Source organism: Quercus lobata, chromosome 6 (genome assembly GCF_001633185.2).
Source record: "Quercus lobata isolate SW786 chromosome 6, ValleyOak3.0 Primary Assembly, whole genome shotgun sequence".
Lineage (NCBI taxonomy): Eukaryota > Viridiplantae > Streptophyta > Magnoliopsida > Fagales > Fagaceae > Quercus > Quercus lobata.
The window spans coordinates 29802998-29828172 of record NC_044909.1 but is presented as its reverse complement, the minus strand read 5'-3'; the positions used below and the strand labels follow the sequence as shown (position 1 = coordinate 29828172).

At 33.5% G+C, this 25175-nt stretch overlaps 1 pseudogene; it reads left to right on the top strand.

Moving 5' to 3' along the window:
- The first annotated feature begins 751 nt into the window (after nucleotides 1–751).
- On the top strand, nucleotides 752–15048 carry LOC115950093 (annotated as a pseudogene).
- The last annotated feature ends 10127 nt before the right edge of the window (nucleotides 15049–25175 follow it).

Sequence of the window (25175 nt, the reverse complement as noted above, 5' to 3'; positions counted from 1 at the left end):
ACTGCTGTGGTTGTGATTATTTTTGGTTTAGATTGTTTTATCAATTCTATTTTAGCTTATTTTTCATATTCCGCACATACATTGTTTGATAATACGCTTGAATTGGTAATTTGTAATTTGAGGGTCTAAACGTTCATAAGTGTTTTACACACTATTTGAACACTCACATATGTCAACCTTGGTTGGCCCCTTAATAAATAATGAGGGGTACTAAGGGCACAACATTTTTCACAATTACATTTAGGTGGAAAACTGTTACTTGTTCCCGTTTATGACCATTATTAACATCATTTTATTTTTCAATACTATTAACAATTTTACAATAAAGTTTAGATTGCAAGTTGTTAAGAAGCCTTAGGTACTTTGGTTGCAAGATGGCTACAAACTCCAGTGGTTTTTTTCTTTCAAATCTTACCATTAGGAGAGTCCTAGGTTATGTAAATTCATATTAATTTATAAAATTTCACATTTGAGTGTTCATCTACTATAGGTTTGTCTAGTTCCTTCTCACCTGCTCCTCAATTTTGTTTCTATATATATGGATCCTTAACTTAATGACCTGAATGTACCAGTAAACCTTTTTCCATTCTCTCCCATGAATGCAATGGAAAATGAGAAATTTTGATACACCTTCAGCCCCATTTACAATGACAAAGTCCTTGCTTGTAGCTTGGAAAACTCATTTTCCTTCGAGACAAGAGATTCATTCTCCCCAAACTCCATCCCAGACAGAATTCCTGACTATGAGTGCATGGAAAGATTCCTCCTAATAGAGAGTGAAGTGGGTCTTGAAATTGTTGATTCCATTTGTCAGGATGCTGCAATGGAAGAAATTGTTGTAGAAAGTGAAGTGGGCAGTGAAAATATTCGAGAAACACAAGAAACTTTGGGGGTGTTGATAGAAGGGAATTCCAATTTGAAGGTAGTTCAAGAAAAGTTGATGGAAGATAGCAACTTAACCGGCTTATTATTGATGGGAGCTGAATCTGTAGAAGCACAAAACTGGCCTCTTGCTTCAACCATAATCGCAAAGATCAACAACCTCCTTTTCGTTTGAGAAAAGAGAGGCAACAACATTTTTGACAGGTTGGCTAGGTTCTTCACTCAAGGCCTACATTACAAGACTATTGACACTCTTGTAATGCAGCATGAACCTCTTTCTAGACAATCAAGCTCCATTTCTACCATTCAAATGCTCCAAGAACTTTCCCCTTATTTGAAATTTGCGCATTTTATGGCCAACCAAGCAATCCTTGAAGCCACACAAGGTGATTTAGACACTACAACAAAATATATTTTTAGTGACAAAAATATTTGTCACTAAAAGTCCAGTTTTTTGTCGCTAAGGACTTTTAGCAACGAAATCTACTAATTAGCGAGGAAAATTATTTTGTCTCTAAAACCCCATCACTAAAAGTCTTGGTGATGAAAAATTTCTTCAATAAAGTCCAATTATTATTTTTTTTTTTTTTTAACTTTTAGCGACGAAAATGTTTCGTCGCTAAAAACACTATTCAGGGACGAAAATATTTCATTGCCAAAAACACTTTAGTTTATTAAAAAATATTTAGTGACGAAAATTTTCGTCACTAAAACTATTTCCGGGTACATATAGTGACGAAAAAGTTCGTCACTAAAACTATTTTTAAGAAAATTCGGGCATATATAGTGACGAAAATTTTCGTCACTAAAACTATTTCTTACAAAATTCTGCTACATTTAGCGACGAAATATTTCGTCACTAAAACAATTTTTTGTTGCTATATTTGGTGACGGAAAATATCGTCGCTAAAACTTATTTTCTGTTTTTATTTTTTTTCATGGCTTTGATATTAACTTGTAACCTATCATTACATTTGTAGGGGCAAAGGCCCAAGATCATACAATGGGCCTTGGGTCTCGTATGGAAAATTCGACCACGTTCGAGGAGAAGGCGTGGCTGCCAAAAGGGCTCCCGGCCCAATCCTTGTGGGCCTGAAGATGTTTAAAAGGCGGTCCGAGGAGAAATGTCTCCTCGGACGTACCAAATATGGCTCAAACATGCACTCTGCTTGCTAGAAGGATCCACCCCAACGAGCATTAGTAACAAGGATGAGTCTCACGAGACCGTAAGAAGGAAGAAAGCGTAGGATGCCAAGGGTGAGGCTACAACTGCCACATTAAATGCATGACAGCTACTTTTCTGGCCGCATTAATCTGGAGAGGACTTGTGAATAGTGTTGTCTTGACCACCACAACTCACAGAAAGATGGGGGGGATGTCCGATGGGACAAGCACTCAAGTGAAGGTCCAGATGATCAACAAGTGTAAGGCTCTAATGACTTCAAGAGGGCTATATAAGAGAGGGGAGTCCCCATGAAGGGGGGGACGGAGAAAAAAGGAACTTAGAATAGAAGAACAGTGTTAGAACCATAGCCTTTGAGCAGGGACCGATATACATCCTCGATGTCTCCTCGAACTGAATATCTAATGGACATGAAGGGGATTTTCTTACTTTCAATTGTTGCATGGCCCAATTTTAGCTAGTATACACTTCGTTAAGGCCTAGTTCTGTAGCTCACTCTCTATAAATTCATTGTTTCGGGCTCCTTGGGTCAAAACCTCATACCTGTTGGGCCTGGGCCTTGAATTGTGACCCTACAACATTATTAAAACCTCACATTTGAATAAAACATTTATTTCAACAACACATTTATAACAAAACGATCCATACATTCCACAAGTAAAAAATAAAACAAGTATCCAATTCAAACTCCTTCCATACAAAAACTGTTTGCAACACATACAATAACACAAAATGTTTTATAACAATACAAAAAGTGTAGCATAATAAAATTAGGACCAACAGAAGATAGTAAAAGTAAATGCCCTAAAAGCCATCAATAAGAAATCTGCACAAATATAAAAACAATACTACATTAAAATCATAAAATAAAAACAATAACTATATTATAAGAAACATTTCTAACAATGCATTAAGAGTAGCCACACCAATGAATTAAAATCACAACTCCTAATGTATAAGTTGTAGAAAGCAAATATAGATTCTCAAATGTAATATAATACAATTAGTTTCAAATAATGCATTAAAAAAAGTAGTTACACCATGTAGTGCAGGTCAATTGCTAAAATGTATTTAGCCTGCAAAAGAAAAGTTTAATTTATAAAAATTAGGCAACTTTCCCTCAAGGGTTTAGAAATTAAAATATGAATATGCCTCACTGCAAGTGAAAGAGGAACTTAAAAATACAAGATCCAACACTGGCAAATTTATACCTAATTAATATATATGAGGACCAAAGATATAAGGCCCAACCATTAATTTGAAAATATGATGAATTGGATTTTGCAACTGAATGGTAGACAGTATCACAAAAAAAATTATGAAACCAAACATTGCCAATGCTCAGGTAGAAAAGCAAGTATACCATTACAGTAAAAAGTACTTTCATATGACAATATAATAATAAGCACTCCAATAACTGCAATATAATTCCTACTGTTGTATGTTTCTTTCCTTACCTTTTCTAAGCAATCAATCAAAGTATAAATCAAATTAAAATTCCTTTTTTCTTTCATTTACTTTCTTAAGCAATCAATTATGCTAACATAATGAAATCAATCAAACATAATAGTGATAATAATAGCCAATGTAAGAAATGGAATCAATCACGGATCTAAACTAATAGCACAGCCATTCATCTTTTCCTTTTCTCTAAGCCTCCTAAAGCTTGAAATTTTCTCTACCACCAATTTAGTTTCCAAGAAATCATAGTAAAAGATATGAACTTTGAAAGCTCGAAAATGTGTTAAAAACACAAGAGCTGTTTAGACCCCCAAATTAAAGTTACGGTTTGATAGATTTTACACTAACTTAGTTCTAAGTACGGAATTGTGTAAATGTGAGTGGATAAACAAACAAGCTGCTCTAATCCATAATCAAGACAACACAGTAGTAAAATGGAATGTAAAAGAGTAGGGAAGAGAGATGCAACACAAGATAACACGCCGATATGTTATCGAAGAGGAAACCGAAGAACTCGGCGAAAAACCTCTCCACCACCCTCCAAGCAGTAATCGATCCACTAGACAATCAGTTGGGATACATGGGTTAGCAAGAGACCCTCCAAGTCTAATCTACCTGCTATACCTAAGCCCTCCAAGCTCCTACTGCAACAAGGCTTCTCGGAACCGTGTCTTGTCTAGCTCTCTGGATCCCGCAACAAGCTCCATGTTGCATCCGCCAACCTTGGCATCTTCCAATGCTTCCCAGCAACACCAAAAAGACTCACTACACTCTGAAAAGGTGTGAATTATGTTTGGGTACAAATCTCCTCTCAAGGTATGATAATGGGAAAGGGGAGGAGAAGAGGCTACAATGATTTTTCACTAAGGATGAGTAGCTCTCTCTCAAAAAGATGGGTGCGTGTTGTAGAAAACCTATCTTGGGTTTTTCTCTCTGAATGGCCTCTTTTACATTTGTGGGTAATGAGGGTATATATAGCATGGGTAAAGGGTAAGCATGTCACACTTAAAAAACCTTCAGGCAGAAAGTTTCGCGACTATCTCACGGGAAGGCCTTACCCACGAGACACTCGCGAAAACAACAGCCTGACACGACTCTTCAGCTTCCAGACATGTGCTCCTCACGTGGCTCTTTCGTGGGTTAGCTTCTCGCGAGCTTCTCGTGAAATCCACTGATTCTTGACTAACTTGATACTAAACCCAATACAATAAAATCCCACAAAATACAATGAATAAAATTAAAGCAATTACAACACTTTTTGTCATGAAATAAAGTCAACATAAAGCATAGTTGTAAATCACAACTTTATAATCTCCCCCTTTGGCTATTCCATGACAAAACACCATATAACATACTCTAGACTTAAACGTGAGTTTGGGAACAATGGCAAAACTCACTCACACCTAAATCTAAAACCTGTGTAGCACTTGGAACATATATACCTGTAACCTGAAACACTTGCACAAAACACATTAGACTCTCAAGGTAAATCAAGTGATAAAAGGACAAGTATAATGTAACAAATAAATTGCGATCAAGTAAATATGATGTGAAACATGTGAGAAACTTGATCACAAACCAAAACAGTTATATGAAAATGACCATAATGTTCATCTGAACATGCAATCAATAAAGCACAATAGCATAAGGATAAATCCATGTCCAACACATAAGCACGATGCGATGAGAACAACAAAGCATAGATACTGAATGTAACTCAAAGCATCATAAAGCAACGAGAAAACAAGCATAAAGTAAAACAAAACAAAACAAGGTTTTCTCATAAAAGAATGTCTTCTCCTCCTTGGTATATGCATTTCCCCTATGGTTTTCTCCCCCTATGAATGTGCACGAGGTAGAATTACTCCTCCTAAGAATGTGCACGAGTCATATAGAAATGACGATACAAACATATATACTCTCTCCCTTTTTGTCACGAATAAACAAAACAAACAAGAGAAAGGAGGGAAAGAAAAAGAAGATATGAGCAAGGGTTTGATGCATGAGGGGTGCAAGATGAATGAGAAAATGAAGCTCAAATGGAAAAAAGACATCTTAAAACATGCTACAAAGCATAAAGTAAACATGACATGCTAAGGATAATGGAACATGATGTAAAACTAGGCATGACATAGACACAAGAACATGTTATGTGTGCTAAAAGGTCTAAAAAGACTTAACTAGCATGAGTGAAGTGCAAAACATGTTAAGTGTTAGAGTGTGTGCAACAAGGTGCATCTAGTGTGCATGTGAGATGCATGACCAGTGCATGAATAAGCACTCACAGGGAAAAGTGTATAAAACACACCACCAATGATCAAAACATGAATAATTATGGTAATCCCCAAAATTTGGTACTCATTGGAGCCAGAACAACGAGAAAATGCCAATTGGGCATTTTATCGAACACTTAGAGTGCACACACTACACATGTATGTTAAACAATGCATGAACATATGAAAATCTTGTCTAAATACATGTTATTTTTCCCATAAGGGGCCAACATCCAAAATAAATCATCATTTAAAACAAAACCCAATAAAAAAGATTGACAAAAAATAAGTTTTCCAACTCCCATTTGAGAAAATCCCAACTATGAATATAAAACCCCCAAAAACATAATCTAAGGTTCAAAATCAATGAAAAGAGTTAAAGAATACCTTAGAGATGTTAATGGAATGAAAAACACTTGAATTTAGTTGGGTTTTGATGTAGAAACATTAAAACAGGGGTTTGAGAGAAGATGGGAGGCGTTTAAAAACAAATGTCCCACGAAATGCCCTTTAAAAAGCTGATCTGGAAATTTTCGTTGGTATCTCGCTGATTAGCTTCCCACGAAAATTTCGCTAGTATCTCACTAGTATTTCACTGGTATTTCGCTGGTAAGCCTTACTCGTGAAACAGCCACGAAACAATCACAAAACTCTCTGTCCAAAACTGAAAAACTTGAGAATAAGACCATTTAACTCCCAGTTGAACTTACACATGAAATAGGTTACAAAAACACCTAGAAAACATGTTTTTCACACAAACAATTTGAGAAACTTTGAAAAAGATGAGTAATACAAATCACTTCCAAAAGAAAATAAAAAGAACAAATCTTTTTGATTTGATCCACATATGGTTGAGCACAAACACATCACATTTGAACATGTATAATCACACAAATGAAATAAACATTTATTGAATATAAGTCTTGTGTGTTGTGTGTGTATCAAATGTGGAATAGTCCTTAGTTTAGAGTGAAGTTTCAATGATCAATTCAATCATATCATACACAACTAGTACTAAGTCAAGTGGTTTATCTCAATTATAGAAATAAACATATATGACCTCCCACAAGAAAATGATTACAAAACTTAGAAGCTTTTCATTTGGCTTCTTCATAAATCATAACATTTGGTCCTTTTTGGATAATACATCTCTTTTTAAGATCGATGCATGAAATTTTTGATATTTCAACATGTAGAGTTAGCCTTTGGCATTTTGAGCACTATACATTTTAATACAAAAGTCGCCCATTTTTCCTAGTCAAATACTAGTATGTGCGACAGGTTTTTGCAGCTCATTATCTATTTTCATTTGAAGATTTACATTTGGTGAGCTCTATAACAAAAACATAAAAATAAAGGTGGGAAGGATATATAGGTACAAGTCTATGCAAGTATCAAGACCAACAAGACTATTCACCAATCATTCATGACAAACTTGAAGATCTATTTACAACAATCACACATAGTTTTCAAGATTTCTTCCACAAAGATATATGTGCATACATAACAAGCTAAGCTCGTAAATGCACTACGCCATGAGTACGAAGGTACTAGGCTAAACTCATATGTGAAATGTGTCCAAACAAATACGATCAAACTTTTTGAATTTTTCACTTTTTATGTAGTTTCGGATTTTTACACACACAAAGCGAAAGCAATAAAGTAAGATCAAAAACAAAAAACAATGCATACAAATAACTGCAAGATGTACAAAAATGCATGAAGATATGATAATCAATGCATGAAGGGTTCAACAAAGATTGAAAGAATTAGATCAATGACCAAAAGAGCAAAAGCTCAACCATAGGAATCATTCCTCATCTAAATGGAATGGTTGTTCGGAATGAGTGTCTCATGAGAAGTAAGACAAGGGTTGGAAGAATGAGAGCCGGAGATGCACATAGACAAGGAGTTAAGAACATTAAACACTTTCTTTAACAACATGCTATTATTACTCAAATCCAGTTTACCCTTTTTAGCACAACTTCCAAGAAGCTCAAGTTTCTCTTTTCTTTTGATTCTTTTAAGAGCTTGAAACTTAGAGTAATGTGGTCTAGGATGACCAAAGGCACCACAATGGTGACAAACAATGGGTTTAGGTCCACTAGGCCTTTTAGGAAGGGATCTAGCAACATGATTTTGTTCTCTCTTTAACTTGGGGCATTGAGATCTTATGTGACTGATCACACCACAATGGTGGTAATTAGGAACAAACTTAGATCCACTCAAATCCTTAGGATGAGACCTAAACAAAGGCTTAGGCTTAAGAGCCTTTCTCTCCACCTTTTGGTTTCTTTTGTGTGAAGGAATGTACACTGATTTGTCCTTTAAGGTAGAACACACAATAGGCACACAATCGGGTACCACAACATGATTGCAGCAAATATTATCATCCTTTTTAACAGAAGGTTCAGCAATCAAATACTTGGCATGCATCTTAAGAGATTCATTTTCACATTTAAGATCATTAACAATTTTGTTAGACAAAACAAGTTTAGCATCCAAGTCTATATTCAAACATTCAAACTCTTTCAGCTTTTCAAGAGAATTTTCAGCAAGCTTCTTATACTTTTCAACCAATTTGTTGGATTCATTGAGTTTAGTAATCAATTCATCATTTTCACAAAATACTTGCTCAAATCCTTATTAAACTTCTTAGCCTTTTTTCTTCAAGAGTTTGATGTTAGAAATATCAACAACACCCAAGGATTCATGTAACATGGCATCACAATCATGAGGATAAACACTCATAGAGGCATTTTCACAAACACATGGCATGTTACAATCAACAACATCCATAGAAGTTTACAAAGAATTATGCATGACAAAATACACAAGGGGTCAAGGATCACACTTAGGTAATTAAACCAAATCAAGTGTACCCGCTCTGATACCAATTGAAAGCTCGAAAATGTGTTAAAAACACAAAAGCTATTTAGACCCTCAAATTAAAGTTACGGCTCGATAGATTTTACACTAATTTAGTTCTAAGTGCGGTGTAAAGTTGTGATTTACAAATTTGTATTTTGTTGGCTTTTATTCCGTACCAAATTTGATTGTAATTATATTCAATCTTGTGTACCCTGTATTTATTATGGGATGTGATTGTAAAGGCTGTGTGTTAGAGAGAGAGTGTGAAGACTCAAGCAAGTGAAGCCAGAAGACTTCTCGCAGGTGTCTCGCGACTAAGCTTCCCGCGAAGTAAAGCTTGTGCCTTGTACATGACTGGAATGCGAAGAGTCTGTACAGATGGAGACAGCTGTGTCTCGCGAGTATCTCGAGGGTAAGGCCTTCCTACGAAACACCCACGGAGACATTCTGCTCTGCCAGTCTGTACTATCTGATACACATTTTCTGTACCCTCACTGTATATACCCATATTACCCACAATTGTGAAGGAGAGTTTCAGAGAGAAAACCCTAGCTAAAACACTTGAGAGTTAGAAATTGTTATACCAACAATTCTCTACACATTTGTTTGTGGAATTTCCTCATCTCCTACCTCTCCATTTCCATACCATTGAGAAGTCAATAGCCCAAACACCTACCACACCTTTTGAGAGTGTCTAGTGAGGTTTTGGTGCTGCTGGGAAACATTGGAAGAAGCCAAGGATGGCAGATGCAACATGGAGCTTGTTGCGGGATTCGGAGAACTAGACAAGACACGGTTCCGAGAAGCCTTGTTGGAGTAGGAGCTTGAAGGGCTTAGGTACAACGGGTAAATTAGGCTTGGAGGGTCTCTTGCTAACCCATGTATCCCAACTGATTGTCTAGTGGATCGATTACCGCTTGGAGGGCGGGGGAGAGGTTTTTCACCGAGTTCTTCGGTTTCCTCTTCGATAACACGTCTCGGTGTTATCTGTGTTTGCATCTCTCTTCCCTACTCTTGTTCATTTCATTTTACTGCAGTGTTGCTTTAAATATGGATTAGAGTAGCTCTCTTGCTTGTTTGCTTATGTTTACACTATTCTGCACTTAGTATTAAGTTAGTGTAAAATCAATCAAGCCGTAATTTGAATTGGGGGTCTAAACAAGCTCTTGTGTTTTCACACATTTCGAGTTTTCATGCGAAATAATGTAAATGCGAGCGGATAAACAAACAAGCTACTCTAATCCATAATCAAGACAACACAATAGTAAAATGGAATGTAAAAGAGTAGGGAAGAGAGATGCAAACATAAGATAACACGCCGATGTATTATCAAAGAGGAAACCGAAGAACTCAGTGAAAAACTTTTCCGCCACCCTCCAAGCGGTAATCGATCCACTAGACAATCAGTTGGGATACATAGGTTAGCAAGAGACCCTCCAAGCCTAATCTTCCTGCTATATCTATACCCTCCAAGCTCCTACTCCAACAAGGCTTCTTGAAACCGTGTCTTGTCTAACTCTCCGGATCCCGCAACAAGCTCCATGTTGCATCCGCCAACCTTGGCATCTTCCAATGCTTCCTAGCAACACCAAAAACACTCACTATACTCTGAAAAGGTGTGGATTGTGTTTGGGTACAAATCTCCTCTCAAGGTATAACAATGGAAGAGGGGAGGAGAAGAGGTTACAATGATTTCTCACTAAGGATGAGTAGCTCTCTCTCAAAAAGATGGGTGTGTATTGTAGAAAATCTATCTAGGGTTTTTCTCTCTGAATGACCTCCTATACATTTGTGGGTAATGAATGTATATATAGCATGGGTGAAGGCTAAGCAAGTCACACTTAAAACACCTCCAGACAGAAAGTTTCACGATTATCTCGCAAGAAGGCCTTACCTGCGAGGCACTCGCGAAAATGACAGCCTAGCACGACTCTTCAGCTTCCAGACATGTGCTCCTCACGTGGCTCTTTCATGGGCTAGCTTCTCGCGAAATCCACTGATTCTTCACCAACTTGATATTAAACCCAATATAATAAAATCCCACAAAATACAAGAAATAAAATTAAAGTAATTATAACACTTTTTGTCATAGAATAAAGCCAACATAAAACATAGTTGTAAATCACAACTTTACAAACTTTGCATTCAAGTTCTCAAATTTCCTTAGAGAAATTAAGAATTTTCCTTTCAAATTTCATATGGGTTTTTGTTTATCTTACTTATTGATTTGATGGGGCTGTGGAGAAATTGATTCTTTCTCGACAGCACTAACCATTCGGCGATCAACGCGAGAAGTAATTTTCTTCTTCCCTAAACAATCTGATTTGTTGGCTAAGCTTTGGTCTTTGACCTTCACAAATATAAGCCTCTTTCTATATTGGGAGTCTATATTAATACTTAAACAAATATACATTGCACAATCAAACACTCCCAATATCAATTTATACCACCTTATAACACCATGCAAGCCACCCACTTGCTCCATTTCAACAACCCACCACAATGCCAATCATCAACATCACAATATATAATGCTTACAAGTATTGAAAACAATTAAATAATATCTATCACATATAAATCAACAATATCTATTCACAATTCCAATAAATAAGAAACACTTCAAATATGAATTTAAACCACCTTATGACACCAGGCAAATCACCCGCTTGCTCCAACACAACAACCCTCCACAATACCAATTCCCAACAAAACAATATATAATGCTTACAAGAATTTAATAAGAAGTTACTTACTATACTCAAGCCAGCACACACCTCTACCAAAGAAATCCAAAGTAACCATAAACAAATAATGTTTAACCTGCAAAATCAATTAAGTAAATAACAAAGTATAATATTTTAATCCTTTTGAATCTAATCATAGGATCCTACATTAAATTTCTCAAAAACCACACAAAAGTTAGACAAATTCAAACCTAAAAGCCTACATCGAATATGATGCAAAGAAACCTACTTAACCAAATAGCAACAACAGAATTATTGGTAGAGTAGGGAAAGAATTTAAATAATAAAAATAAAAGGAATTTGTAAATCCATGATCTATTACCACATAAAAGAATAGATTAGCAAACAAAAAGATATGTTTAGATTGAATTGAAAGCAGAACCATATTTGTTAAAATAATCATGTAACATTACTCCTATGCTCTCACATGCAACCAGAACTGATAAGCTAAACCCATGTAGCAGACAAATCACTGTATAGCTCATAAAAGTTCACATATCAAACCATATTTGACTAGATCACCAATATATAGAATTTTATAATACCAAAGCTGACTAGATGAGATGAGATTACGTTAAAGTTTTGGTTACTTTGACACAATGACATGCATCAAATTGTTGATGCCCTGAATTGCAAATTCTCACTTGATGCAATATTTTTGTTAAAGATTACAATACATTCTGACGCAGCTGGAAATTGCCAAGTGAAACTACTCAAGTCTAGGCCTCCAACTTTACCTAGATATATGTGGTATATTATCAATTACTAATAAATATTTTAATATAATTACCAAGAAAATATTTTTTGTAAGTAGCTAACCAGTTCTTATGGTTTCGCCTGTATTCCCTTCTTTGGCTCTCCTTTCCTCCTATTGTTTCTTGAGAACTTTCTAAAATAAAAAGAATGTTGGTTAAGTCTCTATATAATGCTCAAAAAAAGGTAACAAAATAGCACTCCAACTTAAAAGATCTTAACACCAATTCTACACTAAACCCTTTGACAATAATATTGTCATAATAGAGATTAAAGAATATAAAGTTAGGCAGAAAGCATAAACACATTGACAATATGAAAGGGAGAGGAAAAAAAGAGAAGGGGACAAAGGAAACAATGGAATGTCTCCCATTTTTCCACTTGTTTGGGATCTTGCAACTTCTGCACATTGCTACTAAAACAAATTTTGAAGCAGACAATCAAATAAGGCAACATATGTAGGACTTGCTTTCCTACTATGTATTCACAATGAAACTATAAAATATCTGTGTAAATTGAAACTTGTTGTGCCCAATATTCATTTTAATCACAAAAGTCACATTCACAAAGATAATTTACCTTCACTGTTTTGCACTTCAACCAATTAACCCAACCACTGGACCAATGTCAAAATGTCTAGGTCTTATAACAAAAGTTTTACCTTAGCACATCTAAACTTTCATTTATTTATTTGTAAGTGGTGGCTCCAAGGTAAGGGACTAAAACTAATGATGATACAAGCCTTTATCACATTTGTGGTTTTATATATATAAACAAAAACACCCTTTATCACATTTCTATAAATCTAGCTTCTTTTATTTTTTCCATTCCCATGTCCCTTTACAACAAACATTCGACCATCAAAGCCACACCCATGACCCACCAACCAAGCTATAAATACCCAATACAACCATACATACCCCCAAACAAAGCTAAAATTTTAGCATAATAAGACAAATCCAACACTATTAAAAAAATATTTCAAATTAAAATCAAAACTACAAAATAATAATAATAATAATAATAATAATAATAATAATAATAAAAACAACAACAACAACAACAAAAACAACAACAACAAAAACGCAATTAAGAAATATAAAGTAAAAACAAAAAGAGGTTTATAAAACATATAAAAATAAATAAAAAAATAAAAAAGGAAGAAACATACCGTCGGACTTTGTGGTGGCTGTCGATGGAATCAGATCTTTGGAGGAGATGAAGGTGTCATTGGTGGCTATCAATGGAGGTGTCACCAGCGGCTGTCAATGGAAGCAACAACAATAGCAGTAGTGAGGTTATCGGCGAGGTGAGGTGAGGTGAGGTGGAGTGCAACGGTGTGGTGAGGTTAACGGCGAGTCCTAACGGCGGCGTGGCGAGGTGGAGAACGATGGCGGAGTAAGGATCGGTGACGTGGCAAGGATCGGTGACGATGGAGTGCGACGGCATGGAGTGTGACAACGCCAAGAGAGAAAGAACACGTTAACGAGAAGCTGAAAATGACTAAAATGAGGGTTTGGCTTCTTATATATTAACACTTTTAGTGACGAAATTATTTTCATCACTATAGACCACTTTCAGCAGCCAATCAGACTTTCGTCACTATAAACCACTTTCAGCGACGAATTAGAGTCCCGTCGCTCAAATGCCTTAAGGATAATCGAACCAATTTTTTAGCGACAACTTTTTTTTGTCGCTATTGGGTTCTTTTAGCAACAACATTTGTTTCATCATTGATAATCTTCCAGCAAAACCTACAACGACGAAATTATTTCATCACAAAAAACTTAAGTTTCAGCGATGAAAAATTTCATCTCTATAGACTTATTAAATTCACGCCATACTTTTTCCTTTTGGCACCCTTGTTTCAGATCAACAAATAGTGAAATTTGAAATTTCGTTGCTAAAGGTCATTATTTTTTCATTTTTAGCGACGAAAGTCAAATTTCGTCACTAAAGGTTATTACTTTTAGTGACAAAATCAAATTTCGTCGCTAAATGTAAGTTTTTAGTGACGAAAAATTTTTCCTCACTAAAATTGTCACTAAAAATACATTTTGTTGTAGTGAGAGGTTCATGTCATAGATTTTGACATCATGGAGGGGATACAATGGCCACCTCTGATGGTTGATCTTTCAAGGAAAAAGGATGCTTCCCTTAGAGTAACAGCCATCATAACAGACGAGCGAAATGCAGATATTGTTTACCAGATGGGAAGAAGGCTTAAAGAGTTTGCGGACTCAATCAATTTTCCATTCACGTACAACCTGATGATAATGGTGAAAGAAGAAGATTTTGAAAGAATTGAAGTGGGTCCTACTCTAATAGCTAATTGTATGATGCATCAAACCTCAATCAGAAATTTTTCATTGGTTAACACTTTCCTGGGTGGAGTCAGCAAATTATCACCTGAGATTGTTGTCTTAGTAGAAGAACAATTTAATTTGGCTAGAATCTCATCCATCTCCTTTGTAGAGTTCTTCTGTGAGGCCCTCCATCATTATGCTTCACTTTGTGAATCACTAGCAAGTAGTTTATGTGGTTAATACAAATCGGGCCAGGTTAAGACAAATAGAAAAAGAGTTTTTGGGAATCAGAATTTTAGATAGTTTGAGCCAGTTCCCTTGTGAGGGGGAAAGAATGTCATGAGAAAATGTCTTTGCCATGAGAAAATGTCTTTGCCTCCTTGAAAGGATTTAAGGCGATCTCTGTGAGCTTTTATAATGTTTCTCAGGCCAAGTTCCTAGTGAGCTTGTTCAGTGGCGGGTATTGGGTGCAACATTAAAAGTGCAGGTTATCCTTGTATTGGAAATCAAGGCCTTTGACAACAGCTTCCATTTGGGTCTCAATAAGAAAATTAAAGGTGGCAAGGTCAAAGTGACTTCAATTGTTTTCCTTCGAGTTTATGATCGATTCTTGATGGATTATCGTATGCATGGATGATCTACATGTTAATACAAAATCTACAGAGGCGACTATCTATTCCACGTATAGTACATTATGGATTATCATTGCTTCTATCGATTTTCACTTCAAAATTTCTTACTTTTATGATCCTTTTCAGCGTCGCATTGGAGGATTATGAGTCTCTACAGGAAAGTTTAGAATACTTAGAAGTCAGAAGCAATCATTATTTAGCGTAGAAAACATAGACATGCCTACATATGTTTTGGCTGCTAGGAAGCCAAAAGAGTTTTAAGGACACAACTTTTGCAAGAATTTTAATATGGTTAACTGTGAATGGAGGATTCATATGAAAGTAATTGTTCAACACTCACAATCGACCACTTCAACAAATTATGCCAAAAATTATGACAAATGATATAATCCTAAAGGAACATTAACCTATGAAGCATGGGTGCATTTTCATATTCGGGTGCGGGTGCGGCAATTAAAAATATTTTTATTTATATATTTTATATATGGCTAAGCATGCTTTTTTATATAATAATAATAGAAAACTCATATAATAATAATAAAATAAATAGATAATAATAAGTACAAAAAAAAGAGGTGGCTCTCACATGTAGCTTCCCATTAAAAAAGAAAAAAAAAAAAGGGAAGATGTGGCTCTCACGTTTGGTCAAAAAGGCACAAAGAACAAAGAAGAGCCTTTTAAGTGTTGTTCTTATCAAAAAGAAAAACAGAAGTTACAGAACTCTTCAAAAAAAAAAAAAAAAAGTACAGAACAACTCAGAACTCACTCAAGAAGACGAAGCAAAGAAGAACACGAAGAAGCAAAGATACGATTTCAGTCCACCGGCGACAACGGCGTATCAATATCCAGTCCAATCCACCGGTATTTTCGGTTTAAGTTTTTTTTTTTTTTTTTTTCCTTACTGGCTGATTTCCTTTTTTCAGCTGAAACACACTGATATTCAGCCGATTCGGCCCGAATCGGCGCAAATCGGGGCCGAATCAACGCGAGTCGGTGCTAATCTGGAAACAAATCAAAACAAAACAAAACAAAAACTGGACGCGGTTCAACGCGCATGCAACGGCGTCCCTAACGCGTCGCTGCATCGGACGCAGGTGTGGCAGCCATTTTTCCGCGTTTGTGCATCCCAAACATTAACCAAAAAGTAATGGCGCAAAATTTTCATATTAAAAGAATTGGAACTTTAATCTGGATGATAAAAAATAATGAAAGGAGCTTGCTTGGACATATATATTAAGTATTAAGGCCGGGCTAAACCTTCAAACATTAAACAAATAATGTTTTTTTTTTTTTTTTTTTTTGAGAAACCAGACTATCAGTAGCCTGGGCTTTTATTCCACAAGAAAAACAGCTCAATGAATGTCAAAGATTACAAGAGAAGCAATGTCCTCAGGCATGAAATCAGTCCATACCCAAGTCTCCCTACAATTCTTGGCTTTTTTGGCTAGTGCATCTTCTACAACGTTGCAGTGCCTAGTATTAAAAATAAATTCAACAGAAGAAAGAGCAGCAACTTGAGTTCGGATATCCTCAAGAATGTGGCCATAAGTCAAGTGATTTGTGCTGTCCAGATTAAGAGCTTGGATCACCTAGAGGGAGTCACCCTCAAAGACAACATTTTGAAGGCCTAGCTCCACCGCAAATAGCACCGCTCGGTGACAAGTAAGGGCTTCTAACTCCACAACTGTTTGAGACCGCAAATAGCACCGCTCGACGACAAGCAAGGGCTTCTAACAAATAATGTTAAGATTGTGAAACAATATAATTTATCGCTTTTTAATCGTGAACATGGCTAAAAGTTAGATGAGCATTTTTTCCTATGTGGCAACACCTTCTTAATTGTAGGAAAATGCTTCTACTTTTATATATAGTACTAGCCGCAAACCCACGCGTTGTGCGTGATAATTATTTTTATGGTGGTTTTATTAATTATTTTTTTAACAATTTAAACTAAGGTAATAAAGAGTAGTGTATTTTGTAATCATATTTTTATTTATTATAGGAACACTCATAAATATAATATAGGAACAATCATAAATCATAAATATAAATTTTGTTATGCCAAAATGAAAACAATACAATTTTCTCAAGAATTCAAAAGGCAAGTTAACAGAAATATTCATTTTTTTAATAAAAGTTATTTATAACATTTTTTGAATCATTAAAAAGAACATAAAATTTGGAAATTATTCTTTTATTTTTAAACAAACTTTTCAAACCTTATTTGTTCTGCCTACAATCCAAAATACCGAAAAACGTAACTAAAAAAATTAATAAAACATAACAATGATTAATTGGACCAATTAGAAAAACAATTTGCTATTGATAATCTATTAAAGTTATTTTATTTGCAGAAATTGTAATTGTCCACCCAAAACATATTATCAGATAAACAATTATTAGCAAAATCTAAGAATTAAAATTTCTATATATGCATTGTTATAAAATAATAATAATTAAAATAAAATTGTAAAAACTAAAATTTGTCACCCATCCAATTATTTTTTATTGGCTACCTTTTGCTTTTCTCTAAATAAATGGCATTATAGAGTACTTCTAATACAATTATTAAGAGTACTTTGTCCACCACAAAGGAATAAAAAATAAACAAAAATTAGTAAAGTCTCATAGTTTAACATCTAAATTGAGCACTATAAAAAATCATGCTATGTAATAGAATAAATATCAATTACAATAAATACTAAATTATCCAAATCATGCTATGTAATAGAATAATATTATATTTTTATATGCTATATTTAATTCTTTATAACACAATAGGATAACAACAACAACAACAACAACAACAACAAAAAACAACAACAACAACAACAATTTTAAAAAACTAAACTAAATCGCATAAACCCAAAGTAGAGTTTTAAAGAATATAAAAATTTATCAACTTAAAGTAGGGATGCAAGAAAAATAAAAAAATCCAAAAAAAAAAATTGAGAGAGAGAGAGAGAGAAAGAACTTTTTTATTGTGAGGTAAAACTATGCATAAAATGGAAGAGATAGTAACAAATTTATAGTAGAGGGTGTGAATAAGAAGAGACAAAAATAGAGGAAGACGAAGGGAAAGAGGAAGAACAATATTAATGTAGAGGGTAGTGGGGAGATGAAAAGGTAAGGAAGGGAGAAAGGTTGGAGAAGTAGTGGGGAAATGAAAAGGTAAGGAAGGAAGAAATGTTGAAAAAGTGTAAATATTAAAAAAAATAAATGTTAAAAACAATTATAAAAAAATTGGAAAGAAAAAAAATAATGACGTAAACGCTGATGTGGCTTAACTGGAGTAAAGTAACAATAAATGCTACGCTTCAATTTTTAGATATATATATATATATATATAGATTTTTATATGCTATATTTAATTCTTTATAATGAAATAGGATAACATTTAACAATAAAAAACAAAAAAACAAAAAACAAAAAAAAAACAATTTAAAAAACTAAACTAAATCACATAAACCCAAAGTAGAGTTTTAAATAATATAAAAAATTATCAACCTAAAGCTGAGATGCAAGAAAAATAAATATAAAAAAAATCGAACAAAAAATTAAGAGAGAGAGAGAGAGAGAGAGAGAGCCTTTTTATTGTGAGGGAAAACTATGTATAAAATAGAAGAGATAGTGACAAATTTATAGTAGAAGGTGTGAATAAGAAGACAAAAATAGAGGAATATGAAGGGAAAGAGGAAGAATGATATTAATATAGAGGGTAGTGGAGAGATGAAAAGGTAAGGGAGGGAGAAAGGTTGGAGAAGTAGTGGGGAGATGAAAAAGTAAGGAAGATAGAAAGGTTGGAAAAGTGTAAATATTAAAAAAAAAAAATGTTAAAAACAATTGTAGGAAAATTGGAAAGAAAAAAGATAATGACGTGGATGCTGATATGGCTCAACTGGAGCATAACAACAATAAATGCTACGCTTCAACTTTTAGATATATATATATAGATATAGATTGGATAAGGGTGGAGGTACAAACTTTTTTATAAATTTTTTCAAACAAATAAGGGTAGAGGTACAAAAGTTTTTATAATTTCTTTCATAACTCTTGAAGAAGTAACATATTGTGATTATTCTTAACAAATATGCAAAAATTGGATACAGTGTTCCAATGCAATAGATTCATTGTGATAATAACATGTGCCTACTTTTGGCCACATGTCACCATCACAACATATGCAATGCACCAAAAAAATCTGGATCCAAACCAAGTCCTAAAAAAAAAAAAAAAAAATAGTAATGAGCCATGTAAAAGTTAAATACATTACTCAAACCACAACTTATCATGTTCATAGCTAGGAAAAATATGGGAGAAATATGAAATTTATGTAATTAACTTACAAAAAGTTGAATAGCTGGACTGGATTTTTGTTCCTTATTGTTAGATATATTATGATTCAAGTGACTCAAACCAATTGTAGGTCCATGTACTTATAGAACAAGCATATTAACCTTAGGTTAGTTTATAGTTAACCTAGGGTTAATCATATATTCTCTAATATATAAACCCTACATTAGGTTCATTGTAACACAAGTTCTTAATATAATATATAGCCGTCAAGGGCTTTATCAATGTGGATGTAAGCCGTTACGTCAATCCACATAAACCTTTGTATGCTCTCTCTCTTTCATGCTTCTGCTCATCATTCAATCATCAAACACAATTATACAACAACTTTCACATGGTATCAAAGCCAAAATTTGATTTTGGCCAAGTCGTCATCAACAAACCCACAAGATCATCACGTGGACTCATCACAACAGCAATAACTCCAAGATCTGACTCCTCAACTGAGTTGACCACTAGCCTTCACATACTTTGAGTTTCACGCATCTTAAATTATTTTTTTTTTTTAAATACAAAACAAAAACAAACACAATAGTGTTACAGGTTGTTGACATATAACTTGTCTCTTAAGTGGTGTAATTCTTTGCAATGTATTGACACATGATCCTATCTGCCTCAGCAATTCTACCATGCCAACAAGATGTCAACTTTATCATCAGTACCATGTCAGCGATAGAAGATCTTGCCATGTTAATTGAGCAGCATAGGTGCCACACCAAGCTATACATTCAAGACCTTTCAAACTTAAGTTTTCACCTTTAGTTTGAGGGAGGTTGTTAGATATATTGTAGGCCCATGTACCTGTAGAACAAGCATATTAATCTTAGGTTAGTCTATGATTAGCCTAGGGTTAGTCATATATTCTCTAGTATATAAACCCTACATTAGGCTTATTGTAACACAAGTACTTAATATTAATATGTAACCATCAAGGACTTTATCAGTGTGAATGTAGGCTATTAGGCCGATTCACATAAACTGTTACGTGCAGATATGGTATTGAGTGGGACAAATTCAAAGTTGGCAGCAATTACATAGGATTAAAATTGCTACAAGCATGTTCTATCAGGAGTATTAGTTTATAGGTTTTATTATTGAATAATTATCCTCTGTTTTGTATTGTCAAACAGAGCATTAGTTTAGAATAGGTGTTATCTTATCTCTTTGTTTAAGGATAGCTTAAGTTTATCACTATCTCATTGCTATGATGGAATTTCTATCATGTAAATGTCCTATATAAGACCCACTAATAATAATAGAATGTAAGTAGAAAATTAATCAGCAGTAATGCTATTGCTTCTGCTCATTATTCAGTCATTACACACAATCACATAACAACTTTCACACTTACAACGGCAAGTTGTTAGAACTTTGAACCAATAGAAACACAAATTTATTTACTTTTTCATTTTTTAATTGAGTGGGGTGGGGTTTCTGTTGAGTATTGAGTATGTGACATTTAATGCATCAAGCCATCAATACATGTTACTCTACGATAGTTTATAATAATGCTAAGTATATCATCACCGCATACCCTTGGTGCGATGGTCACTTCACAAGTATAAGTACTTGTGGGGTGTGGGGAGCAAGGACCAGGGTTCAAGTCTCCAGGAGGGAGTTTCACACACATATACACTTAGATTATTCTAGAATAGAATTCTATCTTGTATAAAAATAAAAATAAAAATAAATAAAAAAATAATAATAATGCTAAGCATATCACAACTTTTTTTACAAATTAATGTATAGTAAAATTTTAAACACAAGACAAAAAAATTTATTTATTATATGATTTCTTAAAAAGTATCGACATCCTAATGCAACTAAATTTGTGGGATCATATTAGTTGACATTAATGGTTTAAAAAAATAAAATAAAAAGAAGGAGAAAAATTTATTTACAACAACTTCAATACAAATTTTAAATGGCAAAATTTGTTGTGAAAATACTATAGACCTAGCATTTGTCTAGATTGAGCTTTTGACAAAAGTGTTAAATTGTATTCTGCGTATTCGTGGCTTATGCAAAATGCAGTATCCATGAGTTCATGGGTCTTGTAAGTGCTCCGAATCGATTTGCAAGCTTCCCCCTTCTGTCCAAAAATAGATGAAAGAAAAGCTTGAAACCCTCCTTTACCCAACGAAGTCCAAACTACATCTCCCCTGATTTTACATTCACTTTCAGTGTAGGCTTGGGCCACAAGGAGAAAAAGAAAGGCAAGAGTAATTGCCTGAGCCCATTATACTGAGAGGCTTCAATTTGGGCCTCCTCTTGTTTTATTCGTGTCTATTAAAATGGCCGCTAACAGATATTGATAATAGGGTTTAGCTTATCTTCCGTACTTTTTAAATTGAAGATATCATTCTTTTTTTTTAAATACATAATCACAAGTAGTAGGGGTTTTAATTTCCACATTTTATTTACCTAGTGAATTATATATTACTTTCTCATTAAAATAAAATGAAACTCCATTTAAAAAAGTATTGGAAATAAATTATACTCCTGATAACAAATAGAAAAGAAGTCTAGAAAGTATTGGTTTATTGTTTTAGATTTTTCGACATGATTTGAAATGAAATTGGTCCTTATCCGGATGGATAATAAGTATTCTCATCAAAGGAAAAAAATAATAATATATATACCTAATAATTAGGTGGATTATTTGGGAACAGAGCAGGATTTCATTGCATCAGGATAAAGGTCATTATACCTACATATTATGTCTTTTTCTTTTTCCTTTTTTCACTTGACTTTACCACCGGGTAAAAGTAAAACGCTTTTGAGTCACCCAAAAAAAAAAAAAAAAAGCTAATATTAATGAGAGAAAGATGTCTGTTGTGATATAGCTTAATTGACAAGGTTACTCATATTTCTTTTCGTATTCAATCATGATTACAATTTAGGTAGAAATATTATCATATTTCTTTTTGTTTCTAAAAAAAGAAAAAGGTAGCTTTGTAGATTTCTTCTAAAAAATAAAAAAAAATAAAAAGAAGTTGATTTGTAGATAATACTTTCAATAAAAAAAAATTATGTCAAAACATTTTTTGAACAAATTAAAATGAAACAAGAAATTTCATAATTATTAAGATAACAGGTTGTTATTGATATATAATAAAAATAATGTTAAAAATAATTATGTATAAAAGTGATGCTGAATCAATTATACTCAATTATTTTAATAAATTGTGAAATTTTTTGTAACTATTATATTATATATTAATTGTATTGTAGGAATATACTAGCTGTCAACCAATTATCTATATAATTATTTTTACTTTGATTCCAAATGGTTGTAATCACTTGGTATTTTATGATAGTAATTACCCGCTCGTTCCCTATTTATTAGATATGTGAAAACATCAATCATTTCAATTATTGCTACAAAAAATAATCATTTCAATTACAATTAGAGCATATAGCGATACCTAAAACTTATCCTCTATTCGAACATGTATTTTTTTATTTTTTGGTACTCCCTCGAAAAAATATGTGGAAAGCTTCTGTTGACACAAGCAGAGCAATATTAAGGAGCTGTTTGATATATGATTTTAAGCCACACTTTTTAGTTTTTAAACACTCTTTATATATATTTTTATACACTTTTTTATCTATACATATTTTTATAAAATACAAATAATATTACTAAAATTACATTACAAAACAACCATGAGATCTGGCGGCTAAAAAAAAAGTTGTATGATAATCATCAAAGTCAATAAATAGATATGGGGGGAGCCTCGGGTGAAGTTGCTTATTGGTAATTATGTCATCTTTTCTTTTTCTTTTTCTTTTTTGAGAGAGAAGTAACTGTGGAATCATCTGATGAATGCAATTACGTCAAATCATTTTTTCGTGTCATTTACTGAGCGAGCGTGCTCTCTGCGTTTGTGTAATGAATAAGCACTAAGTAAAGCAAAGCAAAGCAAAAGGCCGAATTCTCCGTTATAAATTGGAAATTTTACATTATTCCCTACAGCTTTTAGATATACAGATCATGAATCCATTTCTTTTTATAACTGTTAACATTATATTATCAATCAATATGGTTCATTATTTTTCTCCTTTTAACGACAAACGTGACAAAAGAAAGTGTCTGAGGTTTCGAAACTCATCATTAGTATTACATAATTCATCGATTCTTGCAATCCATATAAATTGTTGATCGGAAAATGTTGGCCCCGCATTCTAGTGCAGTCTTCATCAATCATCATTGTTTCTCACTTTCTCTAGCTTTTTCGAAATTGATCAGAAGTTTTTTTAAAATAATAATAAGAAGAAGAACATAGAAAAAGAAAAACCTTCATTTAGAAACTTTTGGTTCTTTAATTTATTTTTTGCCCTGAAACAGGGATCAATAGAGTGCTACTTTGGCCTTTGTCAAAGAGGTTCCAAAGAAAACATTTCCACAAAGGGACCCTACAGAATTTTAAACCAGCTTGAAGGAGGAAAAAAAATTACTAGGAGCATCAAATGAAATAAAAACATTATCCCTAAAAAAAAATATATATATATATATATATATATATCATACATCCTTTTTCTCCCTTATAAAATAATCAAACATATAGTATATAGTATACTACAATTAGTAGAGCATAAAATGATGCACTAATCAAACTTATCACTGTAAAACTATTTTCAGCTAGTATGTGCCTATTTGTGATATAGAGTTTAGTTAAAAAGCTCTTACAAAAAAGAGCTCTTTAGTATTTTAAGTGTTTGACAAATTTCAGTAAATTTGTTATAAAAAAAATTATAAAGAATGGACAATAATTCATAATGTTTGTCCTACAAGTTTTAAATTTTAATTTTGACCTAAAAACTGAACATAGCTTTAACGAACCCCTTAATGCTCTATCTATATAGTGAAATTGTCAAACACTTTAATTTCAGTTTAAAGAGCTTTGAAGACTCTTAAAAGCACTTTAACATGCCACCTATACGGACCTTATCTCTTCACATAAAAAGTAGAACAAAATCGATTTTTGCAAATGACCGAAAACCAAATAGTCCCTTCACGTACGTCACACACCGGGCAAAGTTTAACACAGAGCCCCATAATTCAAAGGAAGGTTCTAAATTCTAATGATTCAACGTTCAGATGAATGGAAAATCTTTTTGTGAATTTGACTAAACCGACGTGATTTCCAATTTCTGTCTCGCCAGTTTAAAAGGTTAGATATGAAAAGAAAAAAAAAGAAGGGTTAAATTACGGAAAACCATTTATTTTTATTAAATATAAATTACTTTTAAACCCAAACTCAATTTAAGGAAGAAAAAAACCAAAAGATTCTCAAAAAATAAATAAAGAAAAAACCAAAGCTTCCTTTTGTGCATAAAACATCGAAGTAGTAAAGGCATCAAAATTTTTGTCACTCCTCTGGCCAAAAAAAAGTATCCTTTTTCATTTCAAATATTGTCTGTCAATATACAACATGTCACAGAATAAAATCTGAAACATAAAATGAATAGAATATAAAATAAAATCTGAATCGTGAAATAGACAAAACTTGAAATAAAGAAAATCTTGTATTCTAGTGTGACCCACTTTTTTTTTTTTTTGATGTAAAGCTTGCAATTATATTCAATCAAGCCAAGAAAAGGAAATACAACAGAACTATCAGAGAAGACAAACGCAGGCACTATTTGATACAATCAGATTGAACTATTTCCTGCACTACCATAAGAAGAACTCCTATCCACTTTGAATGGAG